We start from the raw sequence: 14757 nt of genomic DNA, 5'->3' as shown, positions 1-14757 counted from the left end.
AATGTTCTCGATTTTAGACGAATGAGTGTTGATCTTATTCAAATGTCTAAAATTCACGGAGGGCTTGAAACTTCTAACTCAGAGACGAGTGTGCTTGGCGCTGATGTACGAGAGACAGATGGCAAATCAGACAAATCTTAACCTTTACATCAGTGGTGCAATTTGAAACAACAAGAACAACAAATGATATAATGTAGCGCCTTGAACATAGTGAAACATCCCAAGGCGCTTCACAGTTGCAATGTTATTTTTTTTTAAATTGACACCGAGTCGAATATGGAGAAATTAGATCTCGTGACGTTTTAAGGAGCGTCTTCAAGTTGGAAAGAGTGGTAGAGAGGCGGAGATGTTCAGGGAGGGCGGGGGGGCCTAGGCAACAGAGACAAGGCCACCAATGGTTCAGCGATTATTATCAGGGATGCTCAAGAGTGTAGGATCAGAGGAGCTCATTGTGGGGAGGAGCATACAGAAATAGGGAGGGGTGGGGAGGGGGGGGGTTGCGAGGCCATGGAAAGATTTGAAAAAAAGATGAAAATTTTGAAATGGATTCGTAGCTTCACCGGGAAAAGGGGAGATTGTTGAGCGGGATTTTTGGGAGTTAGCACAAGGGCATCCGAGCTTTGGATCACCTCTAGTTTACGAAGGGTAGAATGTGGGAGGCCAAACAGGAGGATCATTTTAATAGTCAAGTGTAGTGATAATGAAGGCATGGATGAGAGCTTCAGCAGAGACTGAGCTGAAGCGAGAGTCAAGGTGGAGGTCGAAATATGTGAATTTGGGACTGGTATATAATATGAAGTTCACACAAAATTGACGGACTTGATGCTGTATCCCAGTTTGACAATCGATGTGATTTTGGACTGGTATATAATGTGTTGTTCTGTCAGTACTTATGGAATTGATGCGGTATCTCAGTCTGACACAGTCTGACATAATTGGACTGGTGTATAATGTGCAGTTCTGTCTGTGGTGGAGTATTTATTATCGTCACATCATCAACAAAGGCAGTCCCTCGAAATCGACGAAGACTTGCTTCCACTCTAAAAGTGAGTTCTCAGATAGTTATACTGTATTTATACAGTATTTAAAGTGTATGCCACTCTGACACTTCCTGGCAATTTTAGACTGATATATAATGTGTAGTTCCCTCGGTGCTCGTGTAATTGATACTGTATTTGAGTCTGACATTGTCTGAGATTAATAGACTGTGATCTAAAATGTAGTTATTTTTGTTCTGATCGAATAGATAATCAGTGGGTGCTGAACATTTGGACTTCCATACCGCACAGGGATTTGGAGGCCAATGAATGAAATTTGCTTGATATAGCCGCCACTTAACGCCGGCAGAGTGCAAGGTAAGTGTTCATTCTTTATTTATTTCAACATTTATTTATTCATTGTACCAATTTTACTCTCTGGATTTTTGGACTGGTATATAATCCATAGCTCAATCTGTGCTTATGGAATGCATTGGCTTCGCAGTCTGATTGTCTACGAAATTATTGGAATGGTATGTAACGTGCAGGTCATACTGTACTAATTGAATTAATGCTGTATCTCAGTCCGAGAGGGTCTGAGATTTCTGGTTGTATATAATGTATGCTAATGTAATTGATGGGATAGAAGATTGTCCTTTGGACAAACGTACATAATAACGAGGAGCAGGAGTCGGCCATTTGACCCCTCAAGCCTGCTCCGCCATTCGATAAGTTCATGGCTGATCAGATCGAAGCCTAAAGTCCACTTCACCGCCTGCTCCCCATAAACCTTGACTCCATTATCTTTCAAAAATCATCCTATCTCCACGTTAAATATAGTCAAGGACTCAGCCGCCACAGCTCTCTGGGTTAGATAATTCCAAAGATTCACGACCCTCTGGGAGAAGAACTCCCTCATCATTCCTGTATGATATGTGCGACTCCTTATTCCGAAACGATGTCCCCTAGTTCTAAATTATCCCATGTGGGAAAACATGCTTTCTGCATCTACCCTGTCCCCTGTCAAACCCCCTCAGAATCGTATATGTTTCAATAAGATTATCTCTCACTCGTCTAAACTCCAAGGTCTACAGGCACAACCTTTCTTCCTACATTTAAGGAATCAACCTTGTGCACCTTTTCTGAACTGCCTCCAATGCAAGTATATCCTTGTTTGAGGAGAACAAAACTGCAAGCAGTATTTGAGGTGTGGTCTTACCAACCCCCTGCACAGTTGAAGCAGGTAATTCCTACTTTCATGCTCTATGCAATAAAGGCCAGCATTCCATTTGCCTTCCTGATTACTTGCTGTACCTGCATGCTAATGTTTTGAATTTGATGCTCGCGATATGCCAGATCACTCTGCACTGCAGCATTTTGTAATCGCTCCCCATTTAAATAATAATTTGCTTTTTTATATTTCCGAACAAAACCTCACATTTTCGCACGTTAAATTCCATCTACCAAATGTTTGCCCATTCAATTACCCTATCTATTCCCCCTGTAGATTATTGCGTCATGTTCAAAACTTGCTTTCCCATCTATCTTTGTAATTTTGGCTACATTACACTCGGTCCATTCATTCAAGTCATTAATATACATTATAAAATGATGCGGAACCAGCACTGATCCGTGTGGCACCCCATTCGTTACTGTTTGCCAACCTGACATTGAAACAATTATCCCGACTCTCTGTTTTCTGTAAGTTAGCAAATCCGCTATCCACGCTAATATATTACCCTCAATCCTGTGAGCTCTCATCTTGTGCAGTAACCTTTTATGTGGCACCTTATCGAATGCCTTCTGGAAATCCAAATACAACACATCTTCTGGTTCATCTTGATACACACTATGCATTACATCCTCAAAGAATTCGAGCAAAATTGTTAAACAAAATTTCGATTTCATAAAAGCATGCTGACTCTGCTCGACTGTACTTTGAACTTATAATTGCCCCGCTACTACTTCCTTAAAAAATGGAATCCAGCATTATCCCAATGACAGATGTTAGGCTAACTGGCCAATAGTTTTCCGTTTTCTGTTTCCCTCCTTTCTTAAATATGTAAAGTGAGTGAAGGCAAGTTCAGTGATGTTTCCGGATATGTAGTTGTAGTGAACGGGAGGTCAGTGACATATTCGGATGGGCAGTGCGAGTGAAGTTGAAGTCAGTAATGTAACTGGATGTTTCGTGGGAGTGAAGTTGAGGGCAGTGCTGTAACTCGACGCGTAGTGAATGTGAAGGTGAACATAAGAACATAAGAAATAGGATCAAGAACACAACGTTTGGATCTCGAGCCTGCTCCGCCATTTAATAAGATCACGGCTGATCTGAACACGTGTTTTGGATCGATAATAATAGACCCAGGTTCGGGATCTGGATGAATGTTAAATAAGAGACAAGACAAATGAAGTAAAGAATAAAACACCGTTTACTGAGAGAAAATAAATATAATAACACAGTTTACGAAGGAAAAGAGAAGTATGATAAAATGCAACAAAGTTCACGGCCGTCAGCCCGTCGGGAACTCCGCAACGATGGCTGGTTTGGAGCCTTGGGGGTCCCGGCACCGCTCACGAATCACGGTCCAAGGTGAAGTTCAAAGAGCTACTGGACAGGTCGTTCCTTTATACTATACTATTGTACAAACATGTGGCTTTTGGCCAACTCCTAATCTGTAAGGCCCCAGCTGCTCGGCCACAAAGCATGAGATCTCGAGACGCCGACCGGTTCATAAACAAGCTGGTGTGCGCCTCAAGGTCGGTCTCTCTCCCTCTCTCTACATCAACAACAATCCATGAGGCATGAAGCAGAAACGCACTGTAAATGATGAAATATCGTAATTAACCCTATGTAATTAACCCTGTACAATACAATCCACCCTCGATATTCAGACATTCTAAGGAATATAATCAAGTTGAAGGCATAATGCATCAGTTACACGTAGATTATGTGCAAGCAACGCCCGCAATCTACACCAAAGAATACATACAAGCAGTAATATCAGTAATAGCAACTTGCAGAGTATAAAGAGTACGTCCTCGTTTGCTCAGTTCGTCTGTGACCTTTATATTATCTTTCAGAAATTGAGCTCAACGAGTTAGGTCTAAAGTGGGAGGAAGGTTAGTAGTGCCGAGGACGGTGCGATGGCACACTACATTTTTCCATCATTCCAATCGATATGACCTTTTAGAATGAAGATCATATATGATATACACATCTTTAGAGCAAGCATTTAGAGGAGGACCTTTACGGGCGCTGTCAAGATAAATGGGATAGACACTAGTAATACAAACATGATTCTGTCCGATTTCATGTAAAATTGTTTCATTGTATGGTACAAGTGTCCATATACACGTTCCCGCTGTATGTTGTAGGGAGCATGGTTCAAACACATGTGTGTGCAAAGGACAGACCTTTCCGAAAGGCCATATTTGACAATCTTGAGCTTGGTGAGTTCTATTGCGAGCATCAATCCATCCACCCTTGAACTCGGATACCCACAGATTTTGGCCAAACAGGTGGGGAAGCACTATAAACTGGCACCAAAATTTGGTTTTTGTGATATTGACTATTCTCATGGTAAAGTTACACCCCTGGTTATCACAATGTGTATGGTGCATATCAGGTTGTACCACTATATTTCTGTTGCCGAAGTGGAATATTTTGCTGCAAATATCCGTATGCCCTGACATGGCAATACGTTCTAAATCGGCCCTTAATAGTTGCCGGGTTACTTCTTCAAACATGCAGTGTTTGTGATGACCAAATTCTTGTTGTCGGCCGGTGACACTCCCTATCTCTTGAGTAGTTTCATCTATGTGTTTCCGTCGCATTACGTCCGACAGCCAACTCGAAAACAGCTGTTCTGTGAGACTTCTGTCCCATGCATTTCGCAATCGGATTGCATATCCAGTGAGTCTCCCTACCTTTTGTATTTTGTTGTGTAAGGTCTTGATATCCATTGAGTTTAATGCTCCTATTCCTGTTCCTATGCCAACTAATATTGTGGCTAATATATCACGCCATTGTCTCACTAATGTTTTCAAATTTGTTTTAATTGATATATTACAAGTGTCAGACGATTTGTCCGCATACCAGACTTGTAGTGTGAGATTTAATATGGGTGCGGATGTAAGCAGAGGTGTACATGTAGCGTGCAGTCGTTGCAAATGTTCCATGGGGCTCTTAAAATGCTTAATGTTGCGGGCCCAACTCCTTAACCATGTAACGCTGTGCAATAACGACACATTGGAGTGCACATTGCATATCATTGTCATATCTTTTTGCCACTTGATTGATAACGTGATGCTGGTCCCCATTCTTACTGTTAATAGCACCTGTCCTGGGCCTCCCCAGTACCTACATACGTCACAAGTGACGCTCCAGTGTCCTAAAGTGCAGGCTTGCCTGGAAGGACAGGTAAAATTTTCTTGCGTATGATCAGTGTTAGCTAAGCGTCACCCTATACGGCCATTCCATGCTGCGTTTGAGGATGGAAGCAGCACAGTCACAGACAACGAGACACAGAGAAGGCCAGCACGAGTTGGTAAGTCGCCATTTTGGGCAGAATTCCTGTGGGAGGAAGCATAAGTATATTACTTCAATCCCTTTTAGTCAATTTACGCTTGTCAACACAGAGAGGAATAACTTGACCAGTCAGGAGCACCCAATACGTGTTTCCTTCTCCTTTCGCTACGATTTCCCCTGCTTGTAAGGGTTTCTGGGGGTACTGCACCCACGCTTTTCCTCCTTCACAAACGGTGTCCTGAGTCTGATTTCCTTTTTCAATAGCAGGGACACGAACTTTACCTGACATGTGGATTAAGGGAGTTCCCCCCACCCGCCCCCCGCAATGGACGGTGATTCAGATTGCGCACTGCTTGTGGTAAGAACTTTAACCACACTTACAATGCTTTAGTGGGAGTTAATATTTTAATCTGTTGCTTAAGTATTCCATTCATGCGTTCTATTAACCATGCAGCTTGCGGATAGTAAGGTATGTGAAACATCCAAAAGATCCCGTTGTCTACCGCCCACTGTTGCACTGTTTGACCTGTAAAGTGCGACCCATTATCGGACTGTACTTCTTCTGGCTCAACGTTGTATGTGCTTAAATTCTCCAGTCCTTTAATCGTACTTTGTTGATTCGCTTTAGTCACTGGAAAAGCTATTAAAAGTCCAGAATAGGTATCAACAGCAGTGAGCAAATATTGGAACCGTTGTTTCAATTGTAAAGGTCCGACATAATCAACTTGCCGTATTTGTGCTGGTTGAGTCCCTCTCTTAATATGGGCACCGGGTTGTCGTTGTAGGGCAAAATGCTTCACTTTTAGACAAATTTCACAGGTGTTTATGATCTGTTTAACACAGTCCGTAGTCCAATGTAACCCCCTATTTCGTGCCCATTGTATCGTACCCTGAATGCACAAATGTCCAGATTTGTGGTGGACCCACTTGGCAATGCCATATTCTTCCTCTTCCACCTCTTTGACAGCCCGTATCCGGGCTATATTATCAACGGTGTTATTATAATCAGAGTTGTTTGAAGGGTTTTTCTTGTGAGCGTCCACATGATATTCAGTTATTTTCATCTTCTGGGCTTTGGACCATATTTGTTCCCATAGGTGCTTTCCCCACAAGTCTTTCCCGGTTATTTGCCAGTTATGTTCATGCCAGTTTCGCATCTAGCACGCCATGCCATTGGTTACTGCCCATGAGTCAGTATATAGATCGCTGAGCCATCTGTGAACCAGGCATGGCTGCATTATTCAGGTGTTAACTGTTCAAAAGACACGCCCCAGGAGATCGGTGACTCTTTGGTTAAACTGACAGACGACTGCGTAAGTTCACTCTCAGCTGTTTGTGAGTATTCAGCTACATGCTCATGTAGTCAGGTGATTCCTTCTTTTCCTTTACTTGCTCTGTCTGCGATATACCATTTCCAGTGCACTACGGAGCATTGCTGTGCTCGCCTGACCTTGTGTATCTCATTTCCTGAGAGAACACAGGATAATATGAGTAGGTCTGGTCTTAAACTGACTTTGTCGTCCCCTGTCTGTCCTTCTGTTTCTGTTAGGGCCCAATAACATGCTAATAATTGTTTCTCAAATGAAGTGTAACGAGTCGCAGCATCTGTCAATTTTCTAAACCAGAACCCTAATGGTATACGAGTGCCATGTTGAATCTGCCACAAACTCAATACTGCAGTATAATTGGTAACGGATACCTGTAGCTCAAAAGTTTGCTCAGGCACTCGCAGGGACATGGGTAAAGCTTGAGTTACGGCTTCTGTGGCTGCATCAAAAGCCACCTGCTGTTCCTTTCCCCACTCCAAGTTGGCGTTTTTTCGTGTTACGGCATACAGCGGTTTTAATAACATCGTGAGGTGAGGCATGTGTCTCCTCCAGTAACCCAATAGTCCCACGAACCGTTGTGTCACAATTTTATTAGTGGCGGTGGCCATTTCTTGAATTTTATTCTTCACAGGCTCGGGTATGACACGCTCACCCCGAGATCATTGGATCCCCAAAATCTGGACAGTCTGGCTAGGGCCCTGCACCTTCTTCGGATGTATCTCCCAGCTCCTGTCTCGTATGTGTTGGACTAAAGTGAGTAGGGCTTCTGACACCACTGTCTCGGTGGGACCCCTTATTAGTACATCATCGATGTAGTGTGCCAGTGACATTAGGAGCCAACGTGCACATGTCCAGGTTCCGGGCCACCAATCCGTGGCATAGGGTAGGGCTTTGTAGGTAACCTTGAGGTAGGCGTTTAAACGTGTATTGCCTCCCTTCCCAAGTGAATGAAAACTGGTCCTGCGATTCTTCCGCTATTGGAATGGAGAAAAATGCATTGGCCAAGTCGATTACCGCAAACCACTACGCACCTTCTTCAGACAGCCGCTCTGTTATAGTTACTACATCTGGGACAGCGGTTGCCAGGGGAGGGGCAAAGTTGTTCAGTTGTTGAAAGTCCACAGTCATCCTCCAACTTTTGTCGGGTTTCTGCACAGGCCAAACAGGGCTATTATAGGGGGACACCGCATGTCCAATGATACCCGCCTCCTAGAGCCCTTGTATGGTTTCCCCTATTTCTTTTTGTCCCCCAGATATTCGGTACTGTTTCATAGTCATTGTACGCGATGGCTGTGGTATTACCACTGGTTCCCACTTTGCTTACTCTGCAATCACAGTGATCGCCCGTATCCCGAATGAGAATCGCCCAAATGAGGTGTTGTATGTGGTTCCCTTTAAAAGGTCCATCCCAATTATATGTCCCTTTACTGCCGATATTAAAACCGTTACCCAGCGCGGAGGCCCATTTCCCAACGCCATTTTGAGAGTTGTTCGGACAGCGGGCGTTTCTTCCCCTCCGAACTCATTAATGGTCATACGGGTCCCTGTGTGTTTCCTAGGATTTCCATGGATAATAGTAACTTCCGCCCCTGTGTCAAGTACGGCAAAATGTCTTTGTATGACCCCCCCCCCCCCCACACCCCGCCCCCGCCAATGTATCATAATCGGAATGTGTGGCCTCAGATTCCCGGGAGCTTGGGTTGATGTGGTTCTAGTACTCCCGGATCCCAGCCACTCCCCTAGTCGAGGGAATTACTAGCCCTCCACAGCTCTTCTACGTTGGTGTATACGCTAGCGGGAGGTGGTTTCTCCACATCCACAGACTTACTGCTATCCGGCTTAGTCTCCCTTACCTCCCTCCTTTCACACTTCCCTGTTCCCGGGACACAGTATTGCTTCCACATGGAATACATCGTTGCTGTTGGGATTCCATCAATTTTTCCCTTGGGGACCCCTGCCTTCGGTAAAGCCGTGAACATGTCTCTCCGTGTAATTCTTTTTTTTGCCTTTCCTGATCCTGTACCTTTCCCAGAGGTACGAACCTTGTCGCTGGTCCCGATCACCCTCTACAATAGCCGTTCTCGACTGTCTCACACGATCCTCTGCATCCGCTAACCGTCCTAACAATAGGCAAGCGTGCCCCACCTGCTGCACTTGGGCTGGTCCCAATAATGCGAGTAGCACACACCTCATCATCGGCCTGCTCCACATTCCTGCCATAAAGAGATCCTGATCTGGCCCCCCATATGGTTGGTGATATATTCCTCCTTGTGTTGTCATGTTGCGCATCTGTATCACACCCTCCACCATAGTATTCCAAGGTTTTACCTCCGCTTCCCAATCAACGGTAGAGGGATAGTTTTGCAAGACCCCTGTTGTAACCATGTCCCAAAGCGAACTTGTGCCCTGGACATTCCATAGCACTGCTGTGATTAGCTGGTCCATAGTCATAGTCCACATTTTTGTTAACTCTTCCGAGACCCAAATCTGGGTTAGCCATTCTGATAATGATTCCCCGGGTTTTTGGCGAAATCGTGACCCTATTTCTTGTAACTCACTCGTGGTGAAGTCACGCACCCCTCGAGTGGTTACTGGCTGTTCCCCATCTTGCTGTTTCGTCTTATTTGTCATAAGGGGTCTCGCTTCCGTGCCCAGAGCGTATGGGGGAGAGTTTTTAGTTTCCTCCTGTCCACCCCCGCCCTCCATCTGTCCACTCATATTCTGAGTCAAAGGAGTACCAGATATTTTTGGTGCACCACCCACAATTTTTTCCAGCAGGCATACATTCCCCACATGATTCTGCATTGGCTGTTAAATACTCATTGGTATCTGATTGAGCAAGTCCATACCACATGCAGCAGCAAGTCAGTGCGGTACAAAGGATATATTTCAAATCCATCTGTAATTTCCGTCGTCTGGCTTTCTTTTTATTTTGTACTGTCGCCAGACGGCATATTAAAGTTTCTGATTGTTCATTGACCTTGTCCACCTGTTCTTGTGCAGTGCGACCGCTTCAGTCAGGGTCGAGTTTTGACGTTGCAAAACATAAACAGCTGTTTTTTACTGTAGGTTTTCTGCCTCACTTTCCTTAAGTTGTTTACACATCGCCCTTAAGGCTGTCAACAAAATCCATCCCATTTGTGGGAAACTATTTTTATCCTGTGGGAAGCCCGCTTCCTCCAGGAGAGACAGTACCCCGTGGGGTACGGCTCTATCTTTGTTCTGTTCCAATAACGGCATATCCCCATGTTGTGGGAGTCCAAACTGGGCGAGCACATTGGCAAGAGAGCCAAAACCCTCATCCCTCGTGCCCCACCCTGGTATTCTATACTTCTCTCCCGCAGGAGGAGAATGCTTCTTGTCTTTTCTCTTAAACATTTTACCAGATCCTTTTCGTGACGCCCATAGGTTTTGAATCGATAATAATAGGCCCAGGTTCGGGATCTGGATGAATGTTAAATAAGAGACAAGACAAATGAAGAAAAGAATAAAACACTGTTCACTGAGAGAAAATAAATATAATAATACAGTTTACGAAGAAATAGAGAAGTATGATAAGATGCAACAAAGCTCACGCCCGTCAGCCCATCGGGAACTCCACAACGACGGGTGGTCTGGAGCCTTGAGGGTCCCGGCACTGCTCGTGAATCACGGTCCAAGGTGAAGTTCAAAGAGCTACTGGACAGTACGTTCCTTTATACTATACTATTTAACAAACATGTGGCTTATGGCCAACTCCTAATCTGTAAGGCCCCAGCTGCTCGTCCACAAAGCATGAGATCTCGAGGCGCCGACCATTCCATAAACAAGCTGGTATGCGCCTCAAGATCGGTCTCTCTCTCTCTCTCTCTCCCTGCATCAAGAACAATCCATGAGGCATGAAGCAGAAACACACTGTAAATGACTAAATATCATAATTAACCCTATGTGAGTAACGCTATACAATACAACATGTTCTCAGCTCCACTTCCCTGCCCGCTGCCCTTAACCGTTTATTCCCTTATTGCTCAAAAATCTGTCTATCTCCGCCTTAAATTTGTTCAATGACCCTGCCTCCACAGCTCACTGAGGCAAATAATTCCACAGATTTAAACCCTCTGTGAGGTCAGTGATATATCTGGATGGGTAGTGGGAGTGAAGATGAGGTTAGGGATATAACTGGTTGGTTAGTCAGAGTGAAGATGAGTGCAGCGATATAACTGGACGGCTAGTTGCTGTGCAGTTGATGTCGGTGTTATATTTGGATAGGTACTGGCTGAAGATGTGAGACTCTCAGGTTACAGCATCATATTAGTGTCAATCAGTTGGTCACATCAGCATCAGATTTCATTCCCGCTGCACTTAGCTACACAATTCAATATGTTTAAATATCGAGGAGAGACAATCGGGAAAATCCAATTATTCTGAAGATCAATTTCTAAACACGCCATATTTGCGAAAATAATCAATAGGTCGTGGTGCACCAGAGAATTTTACTTATGAAATGATCTGTTCCATGGTTCAGAGACAGCGTCTGGGTGTAAAGTGATCATTGGGTCATGCTGTGCCAGTGAACCTTTTGTTGCGAACTTCTATTTTTCTATTATATACGTAGATTATAACATACTTTATGTCTCATATCTAAATTGCCGGACCAGACGCATTAATTTACCCTGTTCAATGACTGAAATTAATTTTAGTTTCCATGGAAAGTAATTGTCTCTGCTCGTTAGTAATTCCAGTTAGATGCAGCCAACAGGTTCTACAGTCTTCTATACAGAGCATATTACGTTGGAATATATTTAAAACTTATTACAGATCTGCATATTGCCCAGATCAATATATCAATTCATATTACTTAATCATTAGATCCCCTGAGTAAGGAACATGAAGCCATGTTCATCTCACACTGTGAGGTTGCATGCTGCAGGAATTGGGTTCACTGTGCAGGATTAAAAATACAGACTTTTGGATGGCACATTGCTACTAATATCAGAACTTCCAAAATACAGTTACAGATTCTCTCAATGTAAACAACACCTTTCAGGGTTTCAGTAATCCTCTTTATAAGTTCAGTCATTACAGCATCATTATGGAAATCCCCAACTTTCGAAATAGAGCATAAACCATACAACACGAATTAATTGCAGGGAGGGAGATTTAGCTGAATATATGCCTACAGAGGTGCGAACCTGGATCATATTTTTTAATGTTCTGGTACTGAGCGAATACTGCCCAACACAAGATTTCCTTGAAATTTAAACAGTAACAGTGAATCTGAATGCCAGCATTTAACAAGACAGATTAATTTCCCGGCCATGGTTACATATCTTACTTCATTCAATCAGTGAATTTATTGATTGATTTGATTGGGATTGAATTGTTGAATTGAGCTCAGGGTTTGTTTGGGGAATGGTTTAAAATATATTCTGTGAGATAAGAACTGATACTAGAAGACTTGTGTAAATGTGTTGTGCTCAACTTACTGTAATTAATATGTAGCAGAAACATGTAGGTTCCAGGGTGAGTAATAGTAATTACAGTCACTAACCAGCAGGATCCCTTATCAGTCTAAGTATCCTTATAAAACATTATACTGACACCAGGTATTGGATGTAAACTAATATACTACAAATCAGAGAATAGGATCATTTCAATAACTATTGAGGATAACTGATGGTACGAATCTTTCAGTTTGACAGGAATAATGCGAAGTGAGAGTTGATTCATTTACAGACTTCATATAATTTCCATGACCCGATGAAATCAATTCATTCAATTGAATTTCTTCCACTTCTCAGATGTGGCCTTAATATTCAAACCTCGAAACTAACCTATTTCAATGTTCAAAACTTTACAGAATTTGTAACATTATAACATTATATTTTTTGATAGTTCATTTAATAGGTCCTCACCCGATTATCTTTCAAATAATCTAAAATCGGTACTATGTTCAATATTCAATTATGTTCATGACTAAATCTACAGGAATGATAAACTACTCCTTTATATTGGACAGTGCTGCCCTCGATCGGCGAGATTTCAGAAAGAGTGACAGAGAGCGCCTTATATCTCAAACAGCAGCACGGAGTAACGGTGCACCCCTGATGTATCTGGAATGGTAGTGACAAGATGAGTGAGATAATTGATAAAGCTCGATGGGTAGTGATAGTATGAGTGAGGTCAGTGATGTATCTGCATCGGTGTTGAAAGTATGAGAGAGGTCAGTTACAAACCTTGATGGGTAATGCCACTGTGAGTGAGGTAAGTTATGAACCTGGATAGGTAGTGATAATACGAAAGTGGTCAGTGATAAACCCAGATGGATTATGACAGTATGATTGAGATCAGTGATGTATCTGGATGGGTAATGACAGCATGAGTGAGATCAGTGATGTATCTGGATGGGTACTAAAATATGAGTGAGATCAGTAATGCATCTGGACGGGGACTTACAGTATGAGTGAGGTCAGAGATAAACGTGGATGGGTAGTGAAAATAAGAGTGAGTTCAGTGATAAAGCTGGATGTGTTGTGACACTATGAGTGAGGTCAGTTATGTATCTGCATTGGTAGTAACAGTATGATGAGGTCAGTGATAAATCTGGATGGGTATTGTCAGAAAGAGTGAGGTCAGTGATAAACCTGAACGGGTAGTGATAGTATGATTGAGGTCAGTGATGTAACTGTATGGGTAGTGAAAGTACGATTGAGGTCAGTGATGTATCTGGATAGGTAGTGTCAGAACGAGTGAGGTCCGTGATGTATCTGTATTGGTAGTGTCAGTGGGAGTGATGTCAGTGATAAAGCTGGGTGGGTTTTCTCAGTAAAAGGGAAGACAGTGATAAACCTGGGTGGGTTTTGTCTGTAAAAGTGGGGTGAGTGATAAACCTGCACGGGTACTGAAGGTATGAATGAGGTCAGTGACATATCTGGATGTGTCGTGTCCGTATGTGTGAGGTTAGTGATAAATCTGGATGTGTCGTGACATTGTGAGTGAAGTCAGTGATGCATCTGGATGTGTAGTGTCCGTATGTGTGAGTCAGTGAAAAACCTGGAAGGGTAGGGGTAGTATAAGTGAAATTAGTTACGTATGTTTATGGGTACAGATAGTATGATTGAGGTCAGTATCAGGCTGTGTTCTGTCAGTATGAGTGAGGTCAGTGATAAACCTGGATGGGTAGTGAAACTATGAGTGAGGACAGTGATGTATCTGGATATATCTGGATGGGTGGTACCAGTATGAGTGTGGTATGGTGTGGTCAGTGATAAACCTGGATGGGTTTTGTCAGTAAGAGTGAGCTGAGTGATGAATCTGGATGCGTAGTCACAGTTTGACTTTCAGTGATAAACCTGGATTGGTAGTCACAGTTGACTTTCAGTGATAAACCTGGATTGGTAGTTACAGTATCACTGTCAGCGATAAACCTGGATGGGTAGTCACACTATGACTGTCAGTGATAAACCTGGATGGGTTTTGCCCGTATGAATGAAATCAGTGATAAACCTGGATGGGTGTTGACAGTATGAGTGACGTCAGTGGTTTATGTGGATGTATAATGATTGATGGATGTTTTTGTGATAGGAAGGATGGTTCCAGTGGGGTTCCGCAGGGCTCAGGACTGGGGCCCTTGCTTTGTGTGGTATATATCAACGATTGAGATTTGAATATAGGTAGTATAATTAAGAAGTTTGCAGACGACACTAAACATTGGCTGTGTGGCTGATAATAAAGAGGAAAGTCATGGGCTGCAGGAGGATATCAAGCTACTGGTCAGCTAGGCAGAGCAGTAGAAAATGGAATTTAATTCAGTGAAGTGTGATGTAATGCACTTTGGGAGGGCTAATAAGGCAAGCGTATACATAATAAGCGGTAGGCCACCAGAGGAACAACTGGATCTTGGAGTGCGTGTCCACAAATCCATGATAGTAGCAGGCCAGGTGCA

General features: G+C 43.2%; 1 pseudogene; it reads right to left on the bottom strand.

Moving 5' to 3' along the window:
• The window catches only part of LOC139239373 (uncharacterized), a 95390-nt pseudogene extending 85839 nt beyond the window's left edge, over positions 1-9551 (bottom strand).
• Positions 9552-14757: the final 5206 nt, after the last annotated feature.

This window comes from Pristiophorus japonicus, chromosome 27 (genome assembly GCF_044704955.1).
Source record: "Pristiophorus japonicus isolate sPriJap1 chromosome 27, sPriJap1.hap1, whole genome shotgun sequence".
Classification (NCBI taxonomy): Eukaryota; Metazoa; Chordata; class Chondrichthyes; family Pristiophoridae; genus Pristiophorus; species Pristiophorus japonicus.
This window is presented reverse-complemented; position numbering and strand designations above follow the sequence as displayed.